The sequence below is a fragment of the Coturnix japonica genome, unplaced genomic scaffold (assembly GCF_054131305.1).
Source record: "Coturnix japonica strain WE unplaced genomic scaffold, WE-NBRP24 Scf040, whole genome shotgun sequence".
Lineage (NCBI taxonomy): Eukaryota > Metazoa > Chordata > Aves > Galliformes > Phasianidae > Coturnix > Coturnix japonica.
In genome coordinates, this window is record NW_028188943.1 from 533,214 (window position 1) to 560,597 (window position 27,384).

At 40.4% G+C, this 27,384-nt stretch overlaps 1 long non-coding RNA gene across 4 annotated transcripts; it reads left to right on the forward strand.

The window, feature by feature from the left end:
- The first annotated feature begins 1,296 nt into the window (after positions 1-1,296).
- Positions 1,297-24,370, forward strand: LOC146752891 (uncharacterized). 4 transcript variants are annotated; one of them, XR_014940303.1, is made up of 4 exons: positions 1,297-1,470; positions 17,693-17,803; positions 22,427-22,511; positions 23,808-24,370. It is a non-coding gene; the product is annotated as an uncharacterized LOC146752891 (long non-coding RNA). The 4 variants fall into 4 exon arrangements; XR_014940304.1 differs by lacking the exon at positions 1,297-1,470 and adding an exon at positions 3,630-4,256; XR_014940305.1 differs by lacking the exons at positions 1,297-1,470; positions 23,808-24,370 and adding an exon at positions 23,319-23,466 and having other exon boundaries at positions 17,551-17,803.
- The last annotated feature ends 3,014 nt before the right edge of the window (positions 24,371-27,384 follow it).

The window sequence follows — 27,384 nt, forward strand, 5'->3', positions numbered from 1 at the left end:
CCAAGCCTTTTCCATCTTCATATTAAATTACTTCCTCATATTTCTACATCGGGCTATGATGAGTACAGCATATGGGAAAGTTAATAATGAAAAAGCAAAGAAGTTAAAAGTAAATCTGGAGTTTTAAATTTATTCACGTTAAAAAGCCAAGTGCTACTTTAAAAATTATTTCCTATGTTTTCACAGTGTTATTTCAAAAAATATCTCCACTAAGAAAGCTAAAAATCAAATGTGAGTTGAAACTTTTTAAGTTTCATATGATGTTAATGAAGAATCTGGGCAAAACAACAAACTCTGAACCCAGATTGCAAAGTCTGTACAACCAAAGGAAACAAGGGGGGGTACCTACTGGGGGTGATGGCTGACAGGCAAACCGAGAAGAACGTGAACCCCAAGTACTTCAGCCAATAGGAAAAGGGGGAAGGGCTCACTACTGTTGGGGTATAATGATAAAATAGAGGCTGTGTCCCTCGGTACTTTGAGACATTCCACAGGGGAATGCCCCAGTGAATTCAAAATGAGAGAGCTGAAGATTCGCCTCTGTCTCTTTTTGGGATGATTGAATAAGCCTGCTGGAGCAGAAATTTTCCAAACAACTGGTTCAATGGTTCACCCACAGGTCTTAGGAGAATGGGAGGAAACTGGGGAGAGGCTTATGCATTTCTTTCTGCCTTTCTCTTGCCTGTGACACAGAGGTAGTACTGCAGCATGCAGAAAGGCTGCTCTGCTGAAGAGTGCTGAGCACACTGCCAGCTGCAAAAAATGTCATAGTGTGAGATTTAAACAAGAAAAAACAAATTAGTTCTCCTCACCCTATCTTGGAATTTTGAGGTGTCTGTGGGACTATTTTCTAAGGGCTGGAGGGCTGGAGGTTTGTGTTCTCTTCTCTCCTTTTGCTTTTTAAAAGATAGCTAAATTTCCTGTGGGATTATGTGGCTTAAAAAGCCGTAAGAGAGGGAAGTCTGAATCCTCGGGAGCAGTCATTGCCCTGCACAATGCAGAATGTGCAGGCAGGTGGGTAGGAAGGCTGTTAGTGTACAAAGATTTGTCTTCATGCATTTTCATCCTGTGAGGACTGTTCAAAAGCTGCTCTTGTTTAAGGCAATTGCAGAGATTATCATTGATGAAGAGTGATTTAACAGTTCCTAGGTGCCATACATTCACTGTGCTGGCAATCCGGGCTCTCCAACAGCCTCCCCAAGGGCGGGCCTACAGCTGGTAAGGACATGCTTAGAGGCGGCATTTTTTCTGACTACTAACTTGAAAAAGTGGTGAACTGCTCCTTGGTGTGAGCAAAGGAGGGACATCAGAGAGTGAGGGTGGCTGCAAGACCCCTCCCAGTGCCACGCTGGCCCCTCTGCCCCAACAGCTGTGTGAGGCCTCACCTGTGGCCTTTACCCACCCCTGCCCAGGCCCTGTTTCAGCCCTTCTGAGGTCTGCACCAAAGGATAGCTGCTACAGATCATGCAGGTATGTGTATGTATGCTGTTTTGGTGGGTACCTAGCTCTGTTTAACACAAGTTTGGTTGGCAAAAGATGTCTGGGTGCCTCCTCTCTCCTGCTCCACCATGCAAGACTTGCGGTATGCAGGACACATGGCTGGAACTTGCCTGCTTGATGTGCTAAAGCTAGCCAAGTCTCTGTTGTGTCAGCTTTACAAGTCAAGAGGAGCTCCACCTGAGGCTTTCTTTTCCTTTCTCTGGCCAAGATATCTCAGCCCTGGAGCTGCCAGCTGGGATGTGGGTGGTAGCCAGTGTGCAGGACTCCACCAGAGCTCGCTGCTTGCTTTTCCCAATGTTAGCAGGGTGAGCTGAAGAGTTTGAAAGGAAAGAGGATAACTTCCTCAGTTGGAAACTAGGGGTGTTGGTAACTCTGGGAGTCCTTTCTAGCCTTGTATTTCCCATCCCCTTCCCCTGTGGGAAACCTGAAGGAGCAGAAGTAATCTAATTCCTGCTGCTTAGCTGTATTTATTTTCCACTGCCTGCCTCTCTGCCTGCAGCACCACTAATGTTCCCAAAGCACCTGAAGTCATTTATTTTCTACCTCTGCCTATGGCAGTGGTATTGCACCCTAGAAGGTTTTTCTTGAAGCCTTCTGGGCTTTGTTGGGTGCGCTCTAGGCATGTGAGAAAATAAATGGGCATAGAAGCAGTATGTGTTAAATCCACAGCGGGTGTCTAGACTGCCAAGGCTTGTATATGTTTTCACTTTTAATAAGTGTACATAGATATATTACTAAGTATCTAGTAGACAAACATACTCTAGATGCTGGAAACTTGCTGCTCCTATGGTCCTCACAGGAGCAGTTTGAACAGCATCATCTTCCCTTTATAAACACTGTAACATTTCTCTAAGAACTTAGATTACTTTTGATGCTCTCCATTTAATTAGGAAAATCTCTGCTTGTTTTACAAGCTTTTCTGGGTCATCCAAAGCCCTGTGTGAGAAAAGATGCTTGGATGTTGCTGGGGTTGTGCAGGTCTCCCTGCTCTGAACTGAGCTATGCATGCATAGACCAAGGTTCAGCATTTTGGTTAAGAGGAAAGGAGCCAGTCAGCTGCTTTTTCAAAGAATGATGAGGTTTATAGTGATTAAATGTCTACAAGCTTCTAAGGTAACAAGGCTTCAATTCTTCTGTGATTATAAATGGCTGAGAGTCAAAATGGGACTATTTATTTCCATGAGTGACTGCGTAGGAAGTGCCTAGTTCATGCTGTGAATAACTTGAGTTTTTCCTCTTCTTCATTCCCTCGGCTTCTGATGGTCTCTTGCAGACGAACTTAGACACATTTCTATTAGCTGTCCCCAGCTGGTGTCACTGGCATCTCCTAGATCTACACCAGCAGTTTTTTGGCCTCAGTCATTAAAAAATACATGAGTAAAAATACAAGTCACTGGCTCCAAGGTGGACATAGTGAGCTAGGCTGCTTTCCCCAGTATCTAGCCAGTCTGCATCTAATGGTGAGCCTGCAACCAATAAAGTCCTGAGGAAAGCACATAAGATGTAAAGCCTTTCCCCTCTTATTTCCCTTGGACTGTTTTTCCCATCTTTCCTCATGTGTTTTGCTAGCAGAAGCACCTGTTGTTTGTCAGACAGCTACTTAAGACTTAGGCTGGAACAGGCACATGATACAGTCAAAACTTTTGTAATTTGAACTCCTATGTAACTTTCCTACTTACCACAGGGGAGATAAATCCTCTTACCCACCTGTCAGGTAGGCCCAACAGAGCAGCTGGAAAGAAGAAAACAAGCTGTGCATGACCATCCAATCCCTGCTGACCATTGCGGGTGTTGCTGGGAGCATGCTTTGCTTTCTTCTGTGTAGGAGATATTACCTGGAGCTTTACCTCTGGGGTCTTCCTAGGCACTCTGGTGCTGAAAAGTCCATTCTGCTCAGCAAAGTCATCAGAGGTGAAAAAAGCAGTTTGAGCAATTGATAGAGCTTAAAGTTACAGATGAAAAGGGAACTTCTCATCAAAGGCTTCAACTTTCTCTATAATGTTGCTGCCCCCAGGCTTGCTCTGCTGTTGGCCTGTGCTCCTTGGGGTCATAGGAAAACTGCTTTGTCTGTTGAAGATGGGGGTGGAGGAGGAGAAAATAATAAGTTGGTCTTTCTTTTTTCTTATTTTTTTCCTCTCTGGAATTGAAAAACATGCAGTTTTAGAAGACATTATGTCAGTCTGTTCCTGCTACGGAGCAAGATTAGTGTTGTATACAAATGGAGATGTTAGGAGAAAAATGTAATGCAAAACAGTGTCTTGTTCCCATGCAAGCTAGAGTGGCTGCATAATAAATACAAGGCATCCAGTCTGTGTTTAACATGCTTTTTTGAAGCCATGAAAAAACCTTCAGTAAAAGTCTCCTAAAAAGCTATGAAATGAAAAAGTAGCAGCTGATTCTTACAAATGTTTCTTCCTGGAGGTTTATGTTTATCTTCAGTATTTTTGCTTAGGATTGTTTGACCCTCACACAGCCCTGTGCAGAGGGCATATATAAAATCAGAACAGCTCCATTTTGAAACACGTGGGGTGGCTTCTGAGCTCACTGGCTCTGCTGTAACTAACACTGCAGCACCTCTCTATCTCTCCCTTAAAACTGAGACATCAAAAATGTTTTCTCCAGCCTCCTCCTCCTGGCCACACTTCACCAACATGTACCTTGCAGAAGATGAGGGATAGCAATCCATGAACTTTACGGCTTCAGTGCTGGGGTTGTTCCTGGGCCAGCTGCTCCTCTGGGTCCTGCTGATGGTCAAGGTATGCATCTCTGGAAAAAGCTGGCTTCTGAAGCAAGAGGTATAGCATTGAGACCTATTTGAGATCAGTTCAAGTGCACTGATGAGCTGCAAAGCAATAAGGCATCCAGTAGGAACACGTAAGGTGGTATTTCAGCACTTGCCAAGGAAGGGCATTTATCTGCTATTAAGTCAGCACCCATCAGGATAACAACTAATTGAAACCAAAGGGACCGCTCACAGCGTAATATACCAGGCAACGTGAATAATGATAATACTATTTGGCCCTCAGTTAGTCATCTACAGTTTCCTTCTAGAGCTAGAGAGCTCTGGCTGTATCTCCTGCTGCTGCACGTGGGCTCTGTGTGGATTAATTTGTGCCTCTGAAGAGGGGTGACTGCTGCTCATGTCTGCAGGTGTTTGGCCCAATCTTACCCCTTCCATTTAAGAACTGAAAAATCAGTTATTTTTTTCTTCCTCCTTTACCACAAACTATCTGGGGTCTCTCAAGTGTCTCAAATAAATCTTTCTGATTTCTCTTTGTGCCTGCTAAATTATGGCATCTTTACTGCAGGATAACAAGCCTGGCTGCCTCCCAGCTGGTTTCTTTGCTGGTTGCCCAGCTGTTAGCCTGACCAGAAAGGTGACATGGATGTCTGTCACAACGCAGGGTTTGCCTTTTCTTTCACATTACTTATGTTGCTGTAAGTATACTTGATGAGGTTCAAACACATGAAGTCTGTGGGAATGAAAATTCCTTGTTATTGCCCATTAACATCTATGCAGGGAGACTGGTACTCAACAGTACCAGTGGATGGGGATTTTTTTTTCTTACTGCTGGGCTTGTTTCTTTTTGTAATATATCTTCCTGGAAACTGATTTTGGTTCTCCCGTTGCTGTCTGTGAACTTTAACAAGTAGACAGACGACTGTGATGGCTGCTGCTGCTGAACAATATTGGATGAGCAGACAGGGTTAGTGCTAAGTTTTGGAACACACTCAGCATGTGCCCCTTGAAGTCTGGATTCTTTCCTGGGACTTGAGGTCCTTCTGTGGACTGCTGCTGTGGCATTGCCTCTGCTCATTAGATTTGATACTTCTGTAAGTATAGAAAGGTGGCTTACTGTTAATAAGCTTCTCTGTTAATCTCAAGCGTGTCCCCTTACTGTGTAAAAGCTCCTTGCAAACATAGACTCCGAATCTCATCTTGGCTGTGCTTCTTCGTTTCTGTTTGTGCCATGCATTGCAGTAACGTATCATTTTCTGAATCCTGCCAGGAAGAATGTCTGCTATTCTTCATAGTCTTCTTTATAAGATGGCTTCTGTAGTGTTAGTCCTTGCCTGCTCTGGGAAACAAATACTTTGCTGACAGTGTTTTTCACTGATACATCTTGCTGTACTATTTTTGAAAGCTGGTCTCGTCTTTGCACTTGGGCAATTCTCCCTTTAGAAAATGTGACAATGAAACCCATGTGGCACCTTTTGTTTTCGCCATAGCTGCTGATGAGTCATTGGTAGGAGACGCTCTCAATGAATTTTAAGTTTGCACAGCACCAAATGAAAGTACTTATTTGGACACTTCCAGTCGATGTTGTGCTCAAGCACAATAGCAGCAATTAACTTGAATGTGATTATTGTGAGGTCTGGTTTTGATCCCACCAAAGATGTCCTCAAACACATCCTGCACTGTGAGCTACCAGATCTGAGGGTGGGAGGGCAAAGCACAAGGATGTGTATTTTGGCCACTTCTGAAAACAGAAGCATCTGGATGTAGATTCTCTCTAAAGGTCTCACCCTGCAAAAATGACAGCCATCATAGTACCAGATTAGATCTTCACTTAGCTCCAGTATGTTTATCAAACTGCAAGGTTTTGCTTCCCCCATTCCCCTGCTTCTGCAGTCTAAAGCTGCTGAGGAGTTTCATAAGAATATGTAGCTGTAGTTCCTGTAAATGGGTGAGAAAAATGAACTGCCAACAGTCGTATACTTTATCAATTAGCAGACTGGAGCTGGAAAAAAGAATTATGCCCACCTGTCCTCAACAGTTTCCTGTTTACTGGATTTATTGAGCCCATTCATCTTGACTGAAACATACATCTGGATATGCAGGACTGCTGCTTAATATGTGTGAAGCGGGGGATTTAAAAATCAATCATATTGAGGAGCAACTATTTTCAGTCCTTCACTCTTTCACATTTCTGCCTTTTCACTGTGTTCTCCAAGCTGTGAAAGCTTTTAATTTCAGTGTGTTTGACTGACACCCCAGAGGATGTGACTCATGAGTTAAGGGATGGACAGGAAGTGTTCAGTGGTTTCTCAGTAGGGATACGTCTGTCCTGAGGCAATTCTCCATTTTAAGTGGCAGGGGGCTTTAGTGGGAAGAAAGGAGGTTTTGACTAGGAATTATAAAGGGTATCTAGTAGAGGCTTCTAAGAAAAATGCTCACATAAATTCTTTTAATTCTGTGCTAATAGGGACTTGTCAGTGAGCATCCAAAGGTAAAGTTTGGCCAAGTTTGATCAGCACAGAGAGCAGAAAAGGATGTGGCAGCCCAGAGTGCCTTCTTTCCCCAAGTTTCTCTGGTTGGAAGAGCCACTTCTCTGGTCTTGACAAGAGGTCTAGAAAGAAAAAGACAGATTCTGCCTACACTAGAAATAAAGCTATGCAATATGCCTACGTTCTGACACAGAGCTCCATGGGCAGTTTTCTGTGGGCAATTTCTTATTCTTTCCTTGCTTCCTTATGCTGTTCTCTTTGTCATGGTGTCAAGATGTCCTGTGGATTTTATGACTTGAATTAGCTCATGCTAAGTAATTTACCTGAATGTTAACTATATAATAACACAGGGGAGGTTCAGGTTGGATATCAGGAAAAGGCTTCAGCCATGGGGAGGCTGGGCACTGGAACAGGCTCCCCAGGTCAGTGGTCATGGCTCCAGACTGCCAGAGTCTTAAAAAGGTCTATTGGTCAGTTTAATCCTACAGCCTAAGCTGACTAGAACAAGATATGTTGCAACTATAATGAGTCTATTTATTTCAGTGTATTCTTATTTATTTATCTTTCTGTTCCATGGGTTCAAACTCAGCTATAGCCCTAATCTATTTTATATATGGTTTTCCCTGGCTTCAAAGTTTTGGTTCAGACCCCTAGGAAAGTGCAGAGAGTTTCTCCAGACAGAAATCCGTTCAGCTTTCTGATGTGTCATGGAAAGACTTTTTTTGGGTGCTCATATGTGGAGCCAGTGAAGCGTTTTGAAGCGTCCCTCACCTGCAGACCACTCTTCTGACTGCTTTGTGAGGGAGACGCTGGGTAAGGGATCTGTGAAAAGTAAAGCAGCTTGAAGCTTTTCTTGTGATCTTGCCAAGCGGGATAAATGGCTTCCCCGTTTAAACAGGTCAGCCTCTAGGAGGTTTCTTTTCCAATTGGCTGCTGTGTTAGGGCACTCTGGGAAGACATTCTGTGATGTCTCGGAAAAGTTCAGAAAATGCATATAATGTTTCTATAATGTATTATGTAAGTCTTAAATTCTTTCATTACCATTGAAGGAACTTCTGGGATTTTGCTTTTTTATTAAAGAAGACTACAGGTGTGTAGGAATCAAACTTCATAAGCTTATGAACTTGAAGCAAATGAACGCATTTCCTCCAGTTTCCTATGGCTCTAATCTCAATAGGCTTTGATAATATAAGAACAGGGAAAGGACAGCTTGTGGTGATGGACAGTTTAATCTCACCTGCCTGCTGTGAAATACACTGGTCGATCTAGAGAACTGCAAAGTATAAATTGCCTTTTTAATACTGATAAACAATAAAGGGGTAAACAAAAACTTAAGGAAATATTACATCCTAATTGTAGTTATCTGCTGGGATCAACAAATCTGGTTCATCCCACAGCTTCTGCTGTTTATTGAGTCTCTCAGCCCCACAGTAATTATTTCCTTAGCCCTTAGTTTGTTTGTGCTGTAACAATGGCTTGAGGATGAGAAATTCTGTCCATGTTTATTATGCAACCAAAGCAGCTGACCAGCTAAGTATCTGTCTGATTTTTTTTTATCAAGGAGTTTGTAAGCAAACTTATAATCTAAATGATGCCCTGATGTAATGTAAAGAAAGGGAGGTGATGGATAATCCTCTACCCCTCTCCATCCCATTCCTTACAAGTCAATAAGCTGCATTCCGTGCTACTTCAGGCTGTTTGCATGGAAAAGAGGTAAAGAGGGAATAGACTGAAATTATGTAACTTGTTTAATCGTAGAATTATAGGGCTGGCAGCAATGCTTCAAGCCTCCCTCACACCCAGCCTTTACTTGTGCCCTCGGAAGAAGCAGGATCCTTTCAGAAACTCCGAGCTGAGTCTCGCCTCTCTATCACAAGGCAGAGATGGATCTTACCAGATTTTCAGGCTGATCTGTTGAAAGAGAGATGGAAAAATGCTACATCCTGTCAGTTTACAATCAGGCAGCCTCCAGGTGCCACAGCTTGGGAGTACAAACACCATGAAGAGCATCTGTTTGAGAAGATCTAACACAGGGAAAGAGAATGAAATTGAGACTGGGCAGAATATCAGAGCAATGTTTCACAGCAGTGAGGACTACTGAGTATGACTGGGAAAACAGCAGAAATGATCTTAAGAGTGGGGTGATAACTATGAACCAACCCATGCACACTGCCCTGTAAAGGAGGAGGAGCTTGTTATCTGCCTGGTGGGGAAACTGTACATCAATTGGTTGTTTGCAGTCTAATGAAGGATCCAAGTGTGCTGCCCAAAGGTGGACATTTTCACTGATTTATGCCAGAGGAAGACTCCTGGTAGCACTTCAGCTCAGTCTGATTTCAGTGTGTTGCACTCATGTCTTATTCTAGTGAATTAGGCCAGAGTGGAGTCCTTTGTTAACATAGGGTGGTCAATTGTATTTTGCCTGTAAAGCTTTATTTTTTATGCCTTTTTCTCCTTTTGCTTCAGGATCCCAAGTCCCGAAGCATTTAGAAGAGCGGGCTCAGTTACAAGCACTGTAAGGGCGGTGGAGATGTGTGGCTGCTTACAACTGTCATGGACAGATGTCATGGGAGCTCAGCATTTTGAACAAGAGACAGGCAGAGCTGTGCTGTCATGTCTAAGGAATATGATCCCCGTAAGAGGAATGATATCTGCTATCCTGTAGGGCATCATGTTGATGGGTGATGTTAGCCTCTGAACTGCTTTTCACGACACTTGAGTGGGTCACTGGTAGCTCCCCAAAGAATTAACTGCTGTGGTGAGGTGGGAAAAGATGTCTGACCTTGGATAGCTGGCCTTTGTGCCTCAAGCACAGCAGCTGGTGCCCTCCCTCTGCAATTGTTTTGTGGGAGTCTGGGAGGGCAGGCAGGCAGGCATGGAGACATCCCTTTCACAGAGCAGAAAGGGGCTTGTCTGGCTGTGCTTGTATGCTTGAAACGTGGAATGAACTTAAATATCCCCTTTAACTTTCTTAGAAGAAATCCCATTTGCATGTTACACCATTATTAGCAGAGACAATGGGACAAACACTGGTATCCTGTTAATTATGGGCATGCTAATGATATATACTTCTGCAGTCAAATAGCTCTGTAATTCTATTTCCTGTCTTAATTTTGTGCTTTGCTGTTTGAAATGTTAATGAAGCCAGAATTCTCAAAGGTCATCCTCTGAATATATCGGCTTTTTTATTTTTTATTTTTTTATTTTTAATTTTGTTTCAGAACAATTTAAATGAGGTTTTGTTCTTAATGTTGCTAACAATGTTAACTTTTCTGTTTAATTAATGAAGGTGTAGGAATATGCCTTGGCCCTGATCAGCGAGCTAAATGAGAACAGCTCTGTGTTCTTCTCTAAACCATTCCCTGCCATTTTCTGCCCTGATATGTGTCCTGTTGCCTTGTTTCCCCCAGCAGCCCCTGCCTCTTTCTCTTCAAAGATGACATGGAAGAATAGTTAAAGGAAAAAAGAAAAAGAAAAAACAAGAACAAAAAAAAACCAACAGAAAAATGCAAATTTAGCAGAACTGAGCATTGCATTTTCCACGAGGCCATTTATCATCCTCAGAAAGTTTAGGTTCTTCACAAATAATAAAGCAAAGAACTGGTAATTGCAGTTTTCGGCTAATTGGCAGAACTGTGTCACGCAAAAAGGAGAATTTCTACACTGCCTTTGCTGACGATACTTGAAGGTTGTTTTAAACTTTCTACTAAATTAAGTGATTGTCCCTTGTCCGGGTTCAATGTTAATCCAACAGGTGGGGTTTTCATTTGTTTTTAATACTCTTAGATGACGGGGAAGTGGCAAGTGTAAGAGGTTGTTTCCACCAACTCGATTTGTGTGATAAAGCTCTTCAGGTCTGTTGTATGCACTTTCATATTGTAAGCTAGGTTCTGCTTTCTTTTTCACTGGAAAGCAAATGGAAGCTCTGGGTTATTTGGTGCTTTTGTACATGACCATACAGCTTTTTGGTGCCTTAAATACCTCTCATGCAGCCAAAGCTTCTCAGTGGTTAGAAAATGCAGGAGCCGTTTGTCTGGCTTTTTTCAGTCTGAACTGCTGACAGTTTCCAGCTTTAGGAAGCTCTCACCTGGCTCCCAGTGTTTAAGTCTCTGATACAGTGGGGCTGAAAAGGAACTGTCCAGGGGGAGAATATGCAGGTATTTGTTTCTAATGAATTAATTGAAACTGGATCAGAAGGGAGTGGTGGAATTTTTAGCTAGCTAATCTATCAGCTGTACTTGCATGTACCTACAACTCTGTGCATGAGAGGCAAGCCAAGAGCTTCTGCAGTAAACTTGCTATTTTTCACATATTTAGATAGCGTGATCATCCTGCATGTGGAGGGCAAATGTGTGAGTGGAATTTTACCTGCTTCTAATATAATCAACAGAGAGTTTGCTTACTTCTCTCATACAACGTGAAGGTGACTTTGGTCTACCTCTTACATTTCTCACTTTACAACTGAGATTGTCAGTGTCTTTTAGCTTCACTGCCTAGGGCTGGATAGTTCCTCAAATATTATTTTACAGCAAGTGTTTCCACCTACAGCGCTGAATTTGCATGTTAGAGCACTTCAAAGGCAGCTTCCCAGCCTACAGACCCTGCTGTTCAGGTAGATAGAGGACAGTTAATCAAGTGTCTGAATGGAGTTCAGCAAGCTTTGCACAGGTATTCCTGGTGTGTCTCAGTGTCAAAATGGGGCAGTATTTACCCTGTGGTGAACAACCCTGGATGCAGATATAACAGCTGCTTGGGGAGGAGTCTGTGGCATTTGTAGCTCAAGAACATCCACTAGCTTAAAACCAGGGTTGTGGCCACATAAACTTCTAATCTAACACAACTGGAGAGACTATAAGCCTCTTGAACCAGCTTTTCCTGGTTTGTGGACATCACTTGTCCATCAGCCGTGGTAGTAGAACTGCCCCAAAACTGGGGAGGAGAACCATGCTACTGGTTAATGTCTCCTGCAACACTGCTGTTCTGGGGGGTGAGGCAGTTCGATTATCTGAATGCTTACTACACTGATATTGCCAACTTTTCTTTTTTTCCTCCACTACTATAGATCTAATCATAAAGTCCAGCTTGTACCCAAAGCACTAGCACATCCATCAAGACGCATTATGTTCTCTAGGGCTTTTTATTTTTATTTATTTTTTTTAAATAAAGACTGTATATTTGGCATTATATAAGAAATCAGTTTTGAGAGAAGATTGATGTTTTCAGCAGATTTTGGTATTTTATGATATTTACAAAGCCCAGAGAAGTGCAGAGGGAGAAAAATATGACTAACTTTTCTTGAGTACTCCAAATAGTTAAATTGAAGTGAAGCTCTTTGTTGTTCCCCAGCAAAACAAAAACAAAAGTCTCTTTTGTTTTGTGTGGTAATTATGGATTTTCATGAGCACTCCCTGGTAATCAGGTTTAATGACACCAAACCCAAATCACATTATAGTCATTTTCCAAGGCTGTGTTGGAGACATGCCACATTAACCCAAAAGAACAAAGCTTTCGACGACAAGAAGAGTAAAAAGACAAAGGGAAGCAGCAAAGAAGTAAGATTTTTCTTACCTGTGACTGTACCCTTTGCACAATGTGATGCTGCACTAGAGGAATAAGCACTGATAAAAATATTGGAGAAATAATATTGTCCTTGGATATCTTGGGAATCTAAGGGATAAACTTGTGTAAGGATTTACTCTTAATTTTATCTTCTTTACTATCATGTCTATTTGATTAAGCTAATAAAAAAAACGTGCTGCAGGTTGCATTATGTTATTTTAATATGCTCTTTTTCTTCTTGCTTGCTAAGCCTGACTTAGCTCAGTTGTCGAGTGCCAAGGGTTATGGGTTAGACTGTTCTGTGAGCTCATGAGCTGCAGAAAAAGGTTGGGGCTTGGTGGGTTGGAGGAACTTTCTATAGGAAACTAATGGGGGAATCTCATGTCTGCTGTGATGAGTAATGCTTTAGCAGATGCGCATGAAATGATGGAAACAGATCAACTGTACCACCACATTGAGCACTGAAAATAATTTTGGAAAGCCTGTCTATCCAGGCTATCCAAATAAAAACTTGATAGGAATTTCATTACTGAGCTGAGGAGGGGATGTGGTCAAGAAGTAGGTAACTTAAAATTCATACAGGGAGCATGCTTTAACATAAATGCATGTTTTGAGTTCTGGTAAGATATGAAGTGTGCACACTGGCACACTTGTATCCATTTTTCTATTATGTCATATGCACTTATTAGTGAAAACCTCCATGTAATTTTTAATATGTGCTGAGTGAGTAAGATAACTCTCAGTGTGAATTTTCCTGCACTATAACTTTTGCTTTCTGGCTTCCACAAAGCATCGTAAGGACTTCATCTGTAATTAGTGAGTTGTTCGCATTGCTGTAAAGTGGTAACCTGCTGTAGCTATTGTCTTCTTGGCTGTACACAACTTTCAAAAATATGGTCTAGGATGTCATTATTCTTTTCTTTGTGGTTCAGAAAAGGAATCCATTTTCTTTGATAAAAGACCCATTGATCTTTGTGATCTATAAATCATTCTTTCAAAAGAAGCCCTTTGAAATATCAATTCAAGGTATTCTCACAGAATATAACTTTATAGCTTTTTCTAGTGATGGAAGATAATCCTTGCGCCTATCAAAAAGGAAAATCCATACTATTTTTCATTGAATTTTGTGACTTTAGTTGAAGCTTTCTGAAGGCCCAACATTACCATCTCTAGCCTTGTATACCATATGAAGTCAAAGCCTTTGTGTCAAAACAGCATTTCCTTACCTCCAGCAGAGCCTGAGATAATTGAATTAAAAACAGGACTGTACGAAACAGCACTCCTTGCAGCACTGCAAAGGCTTAGCACCTTTCATGAGGAACACTTGTGCTGTGTGTGATTTCTTCCTATTTCTATTTTTATTTTATTTTATTTTATTTTATTTTATTTTATTTTATTTTATTTTATTTTATTTTATTTTATTTTATTTTATTTTATTTTATTTTATTTTATTTTATTGTCTTTTAAGGAACTGGTTTTCCATTACTGTAAACTGCTTTAGGAGCCCTGATAAACTCTCTCCATAGGATGCGTTTCTTAGATGCCAGCTTGAAAGTGTCTTACATCCAGTGGAAATACCTGATCTTGCATAAACCTGTCCTGGACAAATCTGCCTCTACCAAGGCTACAGGCCAGGGTCTGCTAAGACTGTCGTATTTGGTGAAACAACTGGAGGGGAGGTGGTGAGTGAGTGGTGTCATCATGCTCTCACACCAGCTGTCAGTCCTGTAGCTATCAAGTTTTTTGGCATAAGGGTGCATTCATGTTTCTCCTTATGCAATAAAGGACTGAGACTTTTCTTTGTATAATCTGAAAACCATGGCCACATCTTCAAGGAAAGCACAATGTACGATAACAATGCTGGCTCTATTGCTAGTGGAGGCTAGAGAGCGGGCCTGGGGTGGCTGCCTTTCAGTGCTATAAGTAATGAGCAGTCCTTAAGTGAACAGTTTAGAATTCCTCAGAGACGTTCAGAAACCTGCTGCACAAACCAAGGAATAAATGCAATGCAGCTCTTTTACATAAATAATCCTTTCTGCTTCTAATCTTCTGATTTATTCCCGTGGTGGCATATTGTTTGCGGTGTTTATCTCAAGGGATTGCTATTGATCTCTATTGAAGTGCTGAGGAAATGCATTTATCTGCATGAACCTGTGTCACTGTAGAGGCGCTCTCTGTCTGAGTGTACAGTTCTCCTCTTCGTGGTGATCACGCCTTATCTTTATTTCTCTTTTCCCTCCTCAGTTTATCTTTTGGGTGGCTGGCGCAGAGCAGTGGAATGCTTGGTGTGGTTTGTGAAACTGATTTAGGAAGTCAGCAGTGCTTCTAGTCCAGATCTTACCTCTTCAGTCTGTGACCTGACTGTGGATATAATGTGATTTGGTTTGGTTTTTTTTTAATAACTTTCTCACAGAGACATCTATACTTCAAGCATGTTCAGTGAAATTGGGGCACTCAGTAGAGGAGGGGAGAAGATGGTAGTGAGGAAATACTACCCAAACTGCATCCTTATTGAAGCTAAATAGGGTATTCCCAAAGGTTGAGAAAAGGACCAAGATCTGAAAGTAGCTGGAGTGCCATGCAGAAGGGGGAGGATTTTGTAGCAAATGTGTCCCTCTGTCTGTATTCTCCTCTGAGAATGTGAGGTCTGAAGGATTCTTCAAAGAGCAGAGCCTTCATCACAGGGTTGTCTCGTCTAAAACTGCAGAATAGAGTGAGAAACCTCTTAGGTCTGGTCCTCAAATGAGAAGATTAAAGAGAAAACCACACTTCTATTTGTCCTTCAACATTAGAAACAAGGCAAATGTTAGATTTCTGTTAATTTTTTTTTTTCCTGTTATTTTTTTTTTTTAACCTGGCTTGTATTATAGGAAATGTCAAGGTAACTGACCAAAGCTTTGGTATCATTCCTATGGGTTTTCCTGCCCCTTGAAAAAGGCAACTGAGCAGTTTTTGTGAGACCTAACATCCTGAAGATCCAGATCCAGAGCAATCAGATATGTCTTTGCCCCATTGCACAGGCTGTCACAGCAGCTGGCTTCAGGGCCTTAGGCAAAAAAATCTCCTTGGTCTTCAGCAGGATGCTGTGGAAGGAGTCTGAACTCAGCTGAGTTCCTTAAAATCACCCGTAGAGTTCTCCTTCACATTTCTGTAAGGAGTTCAGATGCCATTTCACTGTCTTCCTTGGGATAAGTCAGCTTTGCTGTGGAAATCAGTGAGGCAGGCCATATCCTTGCTAGTTGTTCTGCAGAACCAACCTGCTTGTTCCTGTTGGCTGGGTGAATGGGATTTTGGAAAGATGCTTAATGTCTTTGAAGTATTTTTCTGGTTAAATATTGTTAATCGTCAGAACTATTCAGTTCTTAAGGTAATTTGTGGGTTTCTTTTTTTCTTTCTTTTTTATTTTTTATTTTCTTTAAATCCATTAAAGGCATGAAATGGAAAAAATTCTTTGGTTCAAGATTATTCAATGTAATTAGAACAGTGTCACTCATCTTAGTAAAATCCTCTATAAAAGTGTTTTTTTTTCCCCCGCTCTCGTTAAAACTTAAATCCATGATACATAGGAAAAGATACAAGTTATTGTTCATTTACTCTGTACCTCGCCATATAATATATTCCTAGAAATAGGAGGCTCTTGGTTTTAGTTTTATAAGTTGAATGCAGCTACTGCTACTATAGGTTGCTGCATGTATGGGAGGCCTGGAAGTGCTTTCTGCTGGTATCGGATTAACTACCTCTGTAATGTATGAAATCCTCATGTAAAGGATGGCTGTGCAAGAAGTGTGGCTGGGATGTGAAATATGGATTCACTGGACACCATTAGGCAAGGCAAGCTGCAACGTTATTATCTGCTTGTAGTTTGTCTTTAATACCGGAATACATGTTGAGCATCCTTCTGGCCATCAACCAGATGCTGATTGTGACTTGTTGATTTCTCGATTCCAGCTTCAGCCATGACATTCCAGGCTATGAGGAATAAGTTACTCTTACTACCAGTGCTCGGGATGATAAAGAAACTGTTATTGTTTTTCTTCTTCTCTGCTTTTGTCTTTAATTTGATTGCATAAAACCTTATTTTTCATTTTCTATTTTGTTCCTGTAGATCTCATGGTTCAGTGGAAAAGAAATCATGGGATGCTGCTTCCTTCTGCAAGCTCATCACTTTAAATTTTGATCATTCGAGTTAGTATTATTTCAAGGACTGTTCATTAATTAGGATTTGGATTGCCAAATGTGACATTGTGCCTTGTGTAATCATGTATCAACATATCAATGACTGTGCTGTTCAGCAAACTCTAATAGCCATTTTGGGCAGATAAAAATTACAATAGAAATTAAAAGCAGATTTAAGTAGTTTTATGCTTATGCTTTATGCTTATGGCTGCATATATCTAAATTTTCCAAGTGTTTCATTTGATTATTCTGGACTCATCTATTATTATTGAAAGATTTTTCCCCCCTTTTCTATGCTTCTCATGACTTTTTTTTTTTTTTTTAAGTATCACCATTTGTTCCTCTCTCTGTGTGATGAAGAGACCTCCTCCTAGTTTTCTTCACAAAAGTTTGGCTTGCTCTCCACTTGAATCCTAGGAATGAATTTCATTTGTAGCCTGAAGATCCATAATCATTCTTTGTCTACATAGCTCACACCCTGTCAGAGGCTGCTGTTTCTTACAAATTGCTGAATACCTGCAGTGTTTTGCCTTCTTTCTGTTTGTAATGATTGTGTAACAGCTTCCACCATTCCCTAAGTGCTATTACTGTAGTCTGTTCTCAGTTTGCTGTGCTCAGTCTTGCACTTCAGCAAGCCTTTGATATTTCCAGTTGTCCCATGTGAAGTCTCCAACAGGCCTGATTTTACCTACCAAATACCCATTTTCCTTGGCTTTGTGAGTTACCACTCATCTGACAGTCTCTTAGATGGAACTCTATCCCTGTTCCTTAGTGAGGTTGGTGCACCTGGCTGGATTGCCAAAGAAGTTTACAATGAAACTGTTATTTGGAGACATTTCTCCCGCTGTGCCATAAACTGAGGTTTCCCGTGAGCCCATGAGAGGTTATTAACAACAGGCAGTCATGGAAAAGTCTGTTTCGCAGGACACAAATAAGTTCTATGAAATATAGTCCAGTACATTATTATTACTGTGGAGCAAAGGAATCAGGTTTTATTTGTATGATCTGGAAGCTTTGGTTTTTGGCTGGATAGAATGACTGGAAGATACTGGCAGAAGCTAAATACCAGTAATAAACACTCTTCTTTAGTGCTTCGAGCTTGTATTATATTTTTCTGTATGTTTGTCGGTTTGATATGATTGTCATAACTCAAATCCATTTGTTCTTAGGTGTTTAGGAACTGCTGTGAGCAGCTACAAGTATCATCCATTTATTTGCTCTCCTACAGGAAGATGTGTAAGAATACGAAGTTGCCTGAAAGAGACCTTTCCTGAAGTACTGATTTTGGTTCTCACTCTACAATGTGACAAAGCCACCTTCCTAAGACCTTCATCTACAGGTAATATAACATCAGCTGAGTCCATGGTGCTGCTGTTAGATTCAGCCAAATTGAAAATGTATCATAACTAACAATGCACATTGTACATCAGCATACTGAATACATGCATATGACACAGTCTGTAGCTTGGGATCTCTGGATTCCACAGGTTGGAGTATTGGGCACCATCACAGGTTGTTTACTCACCTGTATGTAATGTATGCTCACTATTTAGCAAATATGATAAATCTGGTATCAAGTTCAATGATATGGTTGGTTGAGGGAATCAGGCTCAAAGAAGAAGAAATGGTATCAAAACCAGCTGTATTCTGAAGTGCTTTTGGGGTCCTACAGTTGATAGTTTCTGAAGTGCCCAAGCAGCAGGTTGTTTTTGTTTACTTTAAAGCTTGTTGCCTTCTGATTATTTTCTTTCTCTGGTCACTTTTTCTTAAAGGGAAATAATCTGAGTACCAGGTTTACCCACTGTATTTGTTTGTGCGTAGCTTCTTTGCCTTGTTCATGTTTTTGCTTGAGGGGAATGTTGTCTTTGGACTGACTAGGTACTTAGATATTTCTCCTATGTTAGATGAAATATTGTATCCTTTACAGGGTGGGGAGTGCTACCATTTAAGACGATGGAATCAGTCTGTTCCAAAACTGTTTTATATGCATTAGGATCAAGTTAAAGAAGTTTTTTTTTCTGTTGCTATGACCAAACTGTTTCGGTAGCTTTGGACCATTTGCATCCTCATCTTTGTATATTGTCATTCTGAAGTCAGTGTTTCTACTGCAACACTGGAGCTTTTACAGATTTTGTACTGAGAAACTCTTCCTCAGTCTGGGAACGTATTTCTTGTACAGTCCAAATTATATTCACAAATAACTTGCCTTTGTGCGAGCCCCTACCACCTCCGTGCCTCAGCATGCACCGTACTTTTACAGGATGAATACATTAAAATGCTTAGGCATTCACGGCTGACATTTGTTCTGTTTAATTGAAATAATTTCATCACCTTCTAAACTAAGCTTTTATGACACATCAAAACTTTGGAACATTCTCTTTTCAATTATTTATAAGCCTTACAATATATTTCTAAATTTCTAGTTTAGTTGTCTCAAATCATGTTTTTATGTTTTCTCATAACAGCCTGCTCTTCATCTTAAGAATGCTGTCTAACCTCTAGCTTTCTAGAAAATGTGTCTCCTATGAGCTGTAGGATGAACACACAACACAATCCACTCCATTAAAATGCACACACCATAACAATGCTAAGCTTTTGATGCAAGAGTGCTTTCAAGAAACCCGTGTTTCTTTGTGCTATAACATGTCCATTGCTGAAAGTGGTCTAGTACCTAGAGCTGCCTAAATGAAGATTGTGTTGTAGCTCGACTATATTACAATGACAGTAAATGAAGGACATATTTTGTATTCACTTACCGTGTTTTTTTTTCCAATTTACTGAAATCATGGAAGTATTTATGGTTAGGTTACCTTAACTGAATGGTATATAAGCCCACTATATGGTGGTACATCTATTCTAAGAGTCTGTAATTGAATAAAGTAGGAAAACAGGGTAAGAGTTTATTGACAGAAGAGTGGTTCTGTGTTCACAGACTTCTGCACCATCTTGTCTTATTAACTGAAATGTTGTTTCCCTAGCATATAGCTGTTCTATGGTTGTCTTAATCATTTTGCTCTGTAGCCTCTAACAGCACCCTCAATGTGCTATTAGCAGCAGGGTCGTTCTGTAAATGAATAAGACAAAATATCTGTTTTTTTTCCTTTTTCCGGTGAAATTTCTCTGCCTACACAAGTTCTGTGTCCCTGGGAGCTGCAAGGAGTCAATCTTTGGTTCAGGTTGGGAGGAGTTTTATTTCTTTTTTTTTCTTCCTCCTTTTTAAATGTAGTTCAGCCAGCCACTTGGAAGGTGAAGATAAGATAGCACTGAGGTTGTCTGCAGACTCAAGTCACGAGGACTTGTAGGCTTCTCTCTCTGCTCACAATATAGTGTTGCAGCGGGCACTTCTTGGGATCCATGATGAAGGTGTATATTTGATTCTAGTTTCAGTGCTTTTCTCTTGGTTTCTGAAGCTGTGTTCTTGCTAAGCAGGAAGGTGTTTTTGTAGTGTTAGAATTAGCAATCAGTGTTGGAACTAATACCTTTGCTGTGAGCTGGGCAAGAGCGCTTCAGAAATAGCGCGTGGTTGTCATTAAATGCAGTGAAATGCGGCAGTGTCTTCTAAAAAAATTAACTTCCAGGATTTCCTGTGGAGCTGACTATTTTCTTGATCTTCATGTAAGTGCTCAGAATTAGTGCTCATAAAAAGATTTTAGTACTAATCCTCCTGTAGGTTCCTTTGAAATACAGTGTTAACTTTTTTTTTCTTTACTCCCGTAAAAGTTCTTAATGTGCCTCCTACGCTTCTTTCAGTGAACACACAGCCTCTGATTTATTAATGCACAACGTGTCCCAGAAATCAGTTTAACTGATTCCCATCCATCATTCAGCACCATTTCTTCTATTATGTTGCAGAGCAGGTGTCTTTGAAGCCCTATTTTGTATACACTGGGTGATAGTTCCATCTAACTTTTCTGAAAAAGAGATAGAACTCACCAGTTTTATTATTTATGATTGAAGGGTGCATTAGTAAGAGCAGAGCCAGAAACCTACTTTCCATAAAAATGTTGAATACTGTTTTTCAGAAGCTGCCTTTCATTTACGCTTCTTAAGTTTTAGGAAATAAATTTAATGATCAAGAAAGGACTGACAGCACCAGTTCAAACAATGTTTAAGGCCAGGTCTGTGTACAAAAGCAAGGTCTGCAATCATACATTGTGCATTACGAATTAATCTAAACTGGAAATGTTATTTCTTGAAGGCCTGGAGCAAAGATGATATTTATTCCAGGCAAGTACCTTCTGTTCTGCCATGTTGTGTCTGTCCATTGCTCTTAGCTGCCTGTCATCTCTGCTGAATGCAAAATACATTGATTGTCACTTCTGCCCTCTGACATTATTGAAGCCTAAATAGAAGGATGTAGAGCTAGTATTTGTTATGCTACATCAGCCATAACATACTTCCTGTACCAAAACAGTCTCGTAGTCTCTGATGTTCAAAAGTAAGCAATGTCAGGGAAACAAAGACATGCCCATCACTTGGGGACTTGTTTTATTAGCCTCCTCTAGCTAAATACTCCCTGACCTACATCTGGAGCTTGTCTGCAATTAGGAAATAACTATGTCTGCTGTGTTGAGCAAATCAGGAGAGAAGCTCTCAAAACAAGTGAGCAGTGGGTTATGCCTAAGCTGGGGATATTTAAGGCAGAATCCTGAAGTTCACATTCAAGCACGGAAAGTGAGTGACGTGGTAACTTTCTGGTGCGCAATCCTACACCCTGGTCAGAAAGGTGACTGAAAGCAGCCCTCTGTGGGTTTGCTGATGGAAAAGCTGAGTTACCAGACTTTGATCCATAATCAGCACCATTATTCACTGAGACGGTTGGGATGGCCCATGTTAGAGTCAGGCAGTCTCTAATCTTTAAGTAGGAAGTTTGCAAAGCCTTGGATCAGTTACATTCTGAGTAGGAATAAGCTCTGTTTTTTTGTGGGGATTGAATATCAGTAAGACTCCACCAGCAGGGCTCCCCTTTGCTCCCACAGTGAGGTGGTGTCCACAGCTCTGTACCTTTTCCCACATTTCATGGTGTCAATGTGGAGTTTTTAACAATCAGCAGCACTTAAGTTAGCTAAGAGGCAGGCAGTGTGTTGGCACTGCCAAGAATGTCAGCAAGCAGTTTGTGGCCACCCCACATAATTGACACATCAGTGCGTTATTCAGAGTTTGCTCCGTACAAACTGTTAAACAATGAGTTAGGATTGCCAGCAAGGATAGTCAGTTTGGGAGTATGAAAATGTGTGCATCAGCATCTCTGAAATAAGAGAAGAAGAAGCAGCTTTGAGTCTGGGAAAGATTTACAGGTAGGCAGCACCCACTTGCTTTAATTAAGACTGAAAGAGAAGAGCTGAAGGTGGCCTGTAGGGGTATAAATGAAGCTGGTGTGTGTAGTAGCAGAATAGGGATTAAAAGACCTGAGGAAGGGAACTGACTATCAGTGTTTGCTAGTGAGGAAGAGGAACCTGCAGCTTTTGGATGAGTACAGAGCTCTTCACTATTCAGTAAGAACCCAAACAGATTGAATGCAGTTTCCTCCTTTCTGGCTAAACAAAGACTGATGGAATATTACAATAAACTTCAGCCTTTTACTGCTTTAGTCAGTATAAAATTATAGAGAACAGGTCAGCCCTGTGAGTGCAGAGGAAATAGGTCAGGGGTAAAGCATATGAACAATAGCATCTCCATTTTCATAAGATATATTATTCCTGTTTTGAGGCAGATTCTGGTCTTTGTGAAGTGCCAGAGGGCATGTGTTGTGAACTCTGGAACAGGTAGATGAATGGTGGCTGAATTTAACTAATATAAGGAAGCCTTCATTAACTAATGAACTGAATAAGTACAAAGAGAAACTGAGCTTGAATAACTCAGCTTCTCCTCTGAAAAGAAGAACAATGGCATGGAAATCAAATAACATACTCCTTACGTGGGAATAAATTTCTGGCCAATCAGTCCTTGATTTGTTTTCCAGGTTGTACCCGTGCTGGCAAGCTTCATTTCTCATGAGTTGCTGGTAGTTGCTGGCTCTGGGATTCGTGGGTGGTTTATGCCAGAAGGTGAGTCCCAGTCTTGGCATTTGAGCTCTGTGTTCCACATGCAATGTAGTTGTCAGCATTTGGGCTCATGACCTTATTCTGACTGACATATCCTGTCCTATGCCCTGGAAAACCCATATGTGCACAATCCACTGTCAAACAGAGTTCATAGAGAGGACACGTTATTCATATAAACCTTGTTTTGAAATCTTTGGTCTTGGCCCTTTTCCTGTTTATCTGTAAGTTTATTTACAAGACTGCTCTGTGTCCATTTGTGTCTAGATGATAAGTGACAAAATCAGATCTCACTTAAGGCTTACACTTGTTTACTTCTAGAAGATGGTGTGATATAGGTGCTAGGAGAGGTGAATCTATTGCAAAACAAAACAAAAATATTTCATTCAAAATTGAGCTTAGATACTTTCTTCTTGTAGTTCAGACTCTTTTACAAGGAATACAAATATGCAATCAGGTAATAGTGCAATCAGTGTCTTAATCAAAGTCAGGGGTCACTTGCTAGATGATCTCTTCGTTTGACACAAGTAGTAGGTGGCCAGATAGATAGTAGAGGACAGACAATTGCTATAGATAAAGAAACAATACAACCAAAATCAATTCAAACTTTTTTACTCTTATGACAGCAATATGAGTCATGCTGAAAAAACCTTCACAGCACTCCTTTGTTTGTTTTTTTTTTCCCTGGTAAATGTTTCAAAGGCTGAATATGAAATTTGGGTACAATTATTATTCCATTAAAAATAAAGATGTACTGCATCTGATTTCACTGTGTATCCAAACAGTTTTTAACTTTTTTTTTTTTTTTTCCAGAACAAAATTGCACCAAGTAAATTTGTGCTAGAAACTTGCACTTAACACAGGAAAGAAACATTATTTTCTGGGCTGAGTGTACAGATGCTGCTGCTTTGGTACACGTGAAGTTCTTTTGTGTTTTATAGTCAAGTGTGTGATTTTTTTTTTTTCCACGTAGATGTACTTTTCTTTTGAAATGCCATAAAAATGTATTTTCTCCGCTTCCAAACAAAGATCAACAAGTATGTGATGCACTGACATGTCAGCAGTTACACAGGATAATTTTCCATGAAAAGGATGCTAATTAAACTTGAATCAAAATGAATTTGAACTAGAACTTGCCTTCTGGTGGGTGAAGCATGTAACAAAAGTAATAGCCTATGAAAAAATGGGACACGTGTATGAAGGTTTTTCTTTTGTGGTGTGGCACTCAGGAAAATACTCTTCATGTTGTGGAATTTCACGGTGCAGTGGTTGGTAAGTTTCTCTCTATTTCATTCCCCATAGATACTCTTGAAGCAGAACTGCTGAGTCACAGCCTGCACCAGTGACGGAGCTCCTGGTGGGAAGGCAGGGCCTACCCAGGGGAGCTTAAGTGCATGTAATGTGTCTGAGTGATTGGAAGGGCTGGAGCCAAGATCTACCCTTTCCAACACCTCATTTGAGGGTTGGTGGTGAAGGTGACGATATCTTGTTGGAGATTCCTGTATACCTGAGGCCTTCTCAAAGTAAGTAGCTACTTTTCTTTATTTCTGTGTCTGCTGTGTTTGAGCAAATCCTCACTTGTTGCAGCCTGTGATCTTGCTCCTCTGCTGTTGTAGTTGTGCTTTCTGTTGTGTTACAGCCCTAAATTGTGCTCTTAGTCTGTGGTAGCTCTATGGGCTTTTTCCAGACCTTATTTAAAAACAAATGGAAAATGGGCAAAGTGGGTGTGAGAGTCAGACGAAAAAGTTTGGGTTTCACAGTGTCAACAACATGTATTGCCTCCTTTGGATTCCTTGACAGGTGACAAAAGATCAGAATTTCTATATTCTTCGCTGCACTATTTGTTACAAGGCAATACTACAAAAGGAGAACTGTGGTTTCTTTTTCCTATTTCCATTTCTTTTCTTCCTGTTCATTAAACTTCTCTTTGTAGAACATAGTTTATCAACTGGATGTATATGAAAGGATGCAGCCTTTTCAGCCAGAAATTTGACTCAAGCACTGCTGTTGAGAGGAGAATGCCAGTTGTGCTTGACAACTTAGTACTCTGTTGAGTGTGGAGTAGCTTTTGATTAGTTTTAGTTTTAATGTAGGCATTCTGCAGGTGAGAGGAGGTTCATGTAGAATCAAGGTAAATGTTTTTGAAAGCCTGTTTCATTTGATCAAGCAGCAATAATAAACTTGCAATTGTTGCATATATATTTCTAGGCAAGTCAGTAATTTGCTTCCAAAGTGATTTGGTTATGTTTGGCCACTCATAATGAAAAGCCTTATTCTGATTAATCTACAGCACATGTCAATTAATCTCTTGTGTAAGACTGAACTATAGTGCCTAATGTGGTTCTTCAAAGTGATAACCCTCTTATGCTTTGCTAAAAAAGTACTTGTCTTTGCAGTTCTGAAATAGATTAAATTAAATTTCACATTGTTGCTGTGAAGAGAGGAGGTAGGAAGAGCCCAGTCTCATAGAATCATAACTGGAAAGCAGTTTTGCTCTTCATGAACACTCTTGTAACCTCACTGTACTAACCTATGGGCAGAACCTAAAGGAAATGACATAAAATCCAATTTAACTTCAGACTCTTTCATTTTATAAGCAAGAAGAATTTGTGAATCTGCATAGATGCAATTGAACAAAATATGTAATGCAAGCCCTTTTTCATTGACTTAATTTAACCAATTTCAGCCACGTGTCAAATCACATGAGGGGGATGCTCTAGAAACTAGTAAAGTCACAAACCTCTTAACTAATCTTGTTGATGCTAATTTAAATTCTTGTAATAAATTTCTATTATAAAAATATCAGAGGGAAATAGGAAATGCTGGTACATAATGCTCAGGAGATATGAAAACTAGTCTGATTGGCTGGGAAACTTGTGCCTTTCAAAATTCCACACTTACGAGCAGTCCTATGAATGTTTTGGTCAGTTGCTGGCATTTAATGAAACCTGCAGAATTCATGGCATCTGTAAGAGTCCCACATTGCTTTAGTTGATGATGGGGCTTGGGCCAACAGGCTCAGTGTCTCTGGATGATGGATCTCAGGTTGAAAATCACTGTGCTCGCTCACCCTTCTGATCATCCTGGACGTCAGATTCATGGGAAATCAAAGTTGCTTTGTTATGCTCATTTCTGAATGGAAACGCTTTGCATGCCTCTCATGTCTACATCTGGGCTTTGGGTCAGATGCTTTGCACACTCAAGATTTCATTCAGTAGCTGTGGCAGAGTGCATCATGTTAGGTTTTCATTCGTCAGTCCTGGGTGCTTGAAACTGTAAGGAAGAGCCATTCTCACAATATGAGTGAGAAGCCTGAAGTTGTGGGGTCCTCAGCGCATCAGCTGCAGCTGACTAGCTAGTTAAAGATAATCTGGTCTTTCTAATTTAAAAATGTAGTGTAAGATGATAAGTTAAAGGGAACACTGTTACGGTTGTACATGACGCTAGAATAGATTTGTCCTCAGTGCTGTTACAAAACAAGTCTCCACAAACAAATTTTAGTGTCTCATTAAAGACTGCTTTATTGAGAGCATAGTGAACAATGGATATTTAAGGTTATTTTTTGAGAGCAGAAATAATTTACGTTTAAAGAAAACTTTGACTTTATTTCTTGACCATCTTAAGCTATAAATCTTAAGCTGTGTTTTACTTGCTCTGTTATTACCAGAAATGCAGTGTAGTAAAACATGAAGTACTCAAAAAAAACCCCGCAAACATTATTGAAGTCTTATATGGGCACTTAATGTTGAAACATCTTTACTACCAGTTTATAGACACTTAAAATATCATTGTCCTATAAGGTCAATTGCTCTTGCAACTTCACTAGTGGCAGTTACACTGCCTACCCTGTATTGCATTAAACCTTTGTGTACTTATTTAGAGTCATGTGCTTCTTCCACTTTCAATGCTCTTACATATGTTATAGGAATCAGAACTTTTAAAGCAGGCTTTTAAAAATCGGATGTAACTTTTAAATCATATGTGCCTTCCTTTTGTTTATTTCTAGAGCTGTTAGAGACACAAATGAAAATTCTTTTGTAATATAATTGATGTCTGACTATAACATGAATCTTGTCATATTCAACTTTTACCTCTGTTCTTGTACTTGTATCATTCTGCTCTTTTAGCAGAATTGAAGAGGATAGTGTCTGGTCTTGATAGCTTGGGTACAAAAAGGGATCTATGGCGAGTCCTAAATGAAATCATTTATCTGCTTTAAAACTATACTTCAAGGACTGTTATGCCTTCAGCAGAGATTTGCAGGGGAGGGGAAGAGATCAGAAGGAAAAACTGAAGCGATGGGTCATCATGACATAGTTGCGTACAAGCATCAATAAATACACTTCTTAGGGGCAGTTGCTGGTACGTCTTCCTCCCAAATATGAGTACAGAGGTATGGTGTCTGCCAGCACCCACTGGGCAGCTCAACACACAGCTACATGCCACACACACTCAGGAGAATGCACAAAAGGTAATTTGTGTAGGCATAAATATATGTACCGAGAATATAATTCCTTAGGAGCAGGCAAGCTGATTGTTTGATTCAAATTGTTTCTTAATTGAAACACAAAACAGCTCCTCTTTAATCTTCAGAGTACTTGAAATCATGTCTAGCTGGGAATATATGAACAACAGGATATGAACTGCATCTTTGAGGAATGATGTCTCTACTTTTTTCCAGTAACAGATGCCATTTGGATTAACAAATAGGGATTCTCCTCACAGCAGCAGTATCTGATGGGGTTATCAAATTCTCTGAAACTAAAGAGAATGTGACAGTGACATCAATCAGATGTTATTGCTGCACATACAAATTCATTTGCTAGCCCAAGTGGTAGTTCATTTTTGTGCAGCTGGGAAATTCCTTTCAAGATTTGGT